Source organism: Octodon degus, unplaced genomic scaffold (genome assembly GCF_000260255.1).
Source record: "Octodon degus isolate 3935 unplaced genomic scaffold, OctDeg1.0 scaffold00216, whole genome shotgun sequence".
NCBI lineage: Eukaryota > Metazoa > Chordata > Mammalia > Rodentia > Octodontidae > Octodon > Octodon degus.
The window spans coordinates 124,437-127,972 of NW_004524792.1; the positions used below are offsets into that span (position 1 = coordinate 124,437).

Genomic DNA, 3,536 nt, shown 5'->3' on the forward strand with positions numbered 1-3,536 from the left:
CGGGGGAGGAGGGCGCGGGGGAGGAGGGCGCGGGGGAGGAGGGCGCGGGGGAGGAGGGCGCGGGGGAGGAGGGCGCGGGGGAGGAGGGCGCGGGGTGCGCTCCTGCCGCCCCGCGTTCTTCTCGCGTCCGCAGAGGTGAGGCTCGCTCCCGCCTGTGGCGTGCGTGGAGGCGCCCGGGCGCTCCGGGTTGGGCCGCCGCCGCAGGGAGGTCGCAGTCGCGCTCCACGGATCCAGGCCCGGGGGGCGCGCTCGAGGACGCCCAGGTGGAATTTCATCAGGCCCGAGGAGGAAAGGCGCGGCCTCCTGCGTCCCGCCCGTGGAGGGAGCGCCCCACGACGGGGAGAGCGGCCCTTCGGCCTACGCGTGCCCGCAGCCGTCTGTCCCGCGGGCGCTGTTTGGGAGTGCGCTGCGTCCCAGCTGGCCCGGGCCAGAGCTGGCGCTGGGGCCCAGACTTCCGAACGGAAAATAAGGCAGAGGCTAAAGTGGGGCCTTCGGAGGTGAATTTGCTGGCTGAGGCAGTGACCCCCAATTTAAAAGTTCACCGGCGGGGGAGATAGGTCTGTAGGATAAGCGCTTGCCTGGCAAGCGCAGGGTCCTGAGTTCAATCCCTGTTTACCAAGGTACCTGCACAAGAACGGGGGGCTGTCGGTGGACCCAGAGATGGTTATAGATAATGCCTGGCATTGCGGGGGTACCGAGGGGTGAAACCAGTACTTGACACTTAACTCTACCAGGCACGCACTTTGCAGGTACAAATCCTCACTTGCTCAGCAGTACAATTCAGTAGGAAAAACCTTGGCTGGCGCAGATCTCCGGGTTTGTACCACTGCTAGTGGTACTTGTTAGTACCGCGTCGTCTCATCATGTTACAATTCCTCCTGCACATGGGAGCCGTTAGGCGTTGCCACGGGCCTGAGCCTGGCGCCGGCCACGCAGAGCCTCGAGGTCCCTGTGTGCAGAAGGGCAGCCCTGTGCAGGGCTGCGAGAGACCGCTCTGCTCTCAGTTTTCCGGGACTAAAGAATCACAGGATTCGGAGCACGTGAGTGTGCAAAGCGCGTGTGCTCCACAGTGCCTGGTGAGTGTGCCCGGTCCAGAGTGCTGCCTGCATCCCTGGGATGCATTTGTGTCACCAGACCTACCTGTGGCAGACCAGAAGGCTCTCGGCCCAGACCTGCGCTGCTTCCGCGGCCGTGCTGGGCCCTGAGCGCTCCTGCACAGAGCATTTTGCAAGGAAGTTCACAGAGCAGGAAGAGGGTTGTGGGGTTGTTTGTACTTTTAAGTCTGGCAAAAAGTTTCCTAGGAACTTAGAGGGCTTAAAGGACTCACTCAAGATGAGTGTTTTGGGGCTTAATGCGAGGTGTGAAGGAAAGCCCCCCACTCTTAACTTTGGCTGGATGATGGAGAGCAGCTCCTGCCTGTGGCACTGAGTTCTTAGCAGTGTCCACCCCGCGGCATTCTCCTCCCAGAATCCATGACAGTATTTTTAATGACTCCATTAAAATAAAAGAAGCAGCAAAAACTAAACATTTGCACCACCTGCCAGGTTTGAGCGCCATAGCCTACTCTCCTGTCAGCCTCAGCTTCCCTTTCACACTCGCCAGCCACCAGCGGCTGCCTCACTGCTGACCGGATTTTGGGACTGCTGTTTCTGCCAATATCTAACTCACCTTTCCCTGGTTTCTTCCCCCTGTGTGTGCACGTGTGGATGTGTGCATTTGTGTGAGTGTGTAAATATAATTTATATATGAAGCAGAATTTATTGTATTTAGCCTTACCAAATTAATGCAGTTACAAGAAGCTACTGTTACTTGCTAAGCAGCCAACCTCAGATTACATAGCTATTGGTAGTAACATCTATTATAATGTACTGATGGTCATAAGTTTACTTCATAATATATAACTCATAAGAATTTATAAGAGCTCTCCCCCATTCCTTTGCATAGCCACACAACCTGTCTACAGTTCATGTCAGAAAATACTGCTTTGCATATAGAAGCAAAACAACTTATTTTTCTAACTTAAGTTTTGAAAACCTTAATAGGAAATACCCTGACTATGACTACTTACTAGCTTTTTCCCCTTTTTTTAAATTGTGGGAAAGGAGCAAAGAAACCCCTCAGGTTACATTTTCATTGTTGGCATGTATGCTGCAAGGTGTCAGCATTGTCCTTTGTGAGGAAGCATGTGCGGGGAGGACAGCGAAGATAGGGTCACATGTGCGACTGTCCCGAGTGTGTGTGAGCTTGTGCTGTAGCTGTACATGGTGGACCCGACTCCTCAGGGCAGATCACCTGCGTGGACAGTGCTGTAGTGGCTCGATGGCCCTCCTGGTGACAGAAGGCTCAAGGTGACAGACGCTCACCTCACTGTCTGTCTGACAGCATTCTCTCTCTCTCTCTCTCTCTCTCTCTCTCTCTCTCTCTCTCTCTCTCTCTGCTGTCTCCTTCTACCTCCTGTGCAGCCATGCCAAAGTTAATGGTCGCGTGTATCTGATAATAAACAGGTGGGTACTTCTGTGTTTTCTCTTCTGCCTTGTCAACAACTGTCTCCTGCATGTTAAGCTGTCTGTTGCTTTGTAAGCAAGTTCCCCAGGGCGACTGGTATGGAGGTCGCCAGGGTCTTCCACTGGTGCTCAGAGACTGCTCTGGCTCCTGTTGCACTGTGGAGCTGGCTCCTGGGGAATTAGCTGGTGACACTCAGTGAGGTGGCCTCCGCCCTGAGTCTGTGACTGAGAGCTCAGCTCAAGAATGGCCTCCACACGCCCTCTTGTGAGCACCAACAGCCTGCCTAAATGCCCACCTCGCCTGTCCTCTGGGTCCCTTTTGTCACCTTTGGCTCTGTCCTCGCTGTTCTCCACCTTTACTCCTGCCTGTCTCCCTTGATATAATCACAAGACTCCATTACCAACCACGTGGCTGCACCTACTGGTTGGTACCCAACAGATATCTCCTCATTAAAGTGATCTCTCAGGGTATGCCGATCTGTTAGAGATTTGACAAGGGTCTGAACAGAGTAAACCGATCTGTGTGAGATCAGACAGGTGTGCTGACCTGTAAGGGATCTGTCTGGGTGTGCTGATCTGACAGCGATCTGACAGGATGTGATGATCTGTGAAGGATCTGACAGAATGTGGTGATCAGAGAGATCTGACATGGTGTTTTGACCTGAGAGGGATCTTTTGGGATGTGGGGGCCTCTAAGGGATCACTCAGGGTGGGCTGATCTGTGAAGGATCTATCAGGATGTGGGGGATCTGAGGGATCTGTTGGAATGTGGTGACTGTGATGGATCTGTCAGGGTGTCTGGATCTGTGATGGATCTGACAGGGTGTATTGACCTGTGAGGGATCAGTCTGGGTGTGCGGATCTGACCAGATGTAATCTGTGAGAGAACAGACAGGGTATGCTGACCTGTGGGGGGGGGGGACTGACAGGGTGTGGTAATCTGTGAGAGATCTGACAGGGTGTGGTGAACTCGGAGGGATCCATCAGTGTGTGTTGATCTTGAGGTGGTGAACTATGAGGGATCTGTCAGTG

The 3,536-nt window shown here is 54.2% G+C and overlaps 1 protein-coding gene across 1 annotated transcript in view; it reads left to right on the forward strand.

The window, feature by feature from the left end:
- Piezo2 (piezo type mechanosensitive ion channel component 2) overlaps positions 1-3,536 on the forward strand; it is a 181,586-nt gene that overhangs the window by 91,922 nt on the left and 86,128 nt on the right. The gene's annotated exons all lie outside the window — the stretch shown is intronic.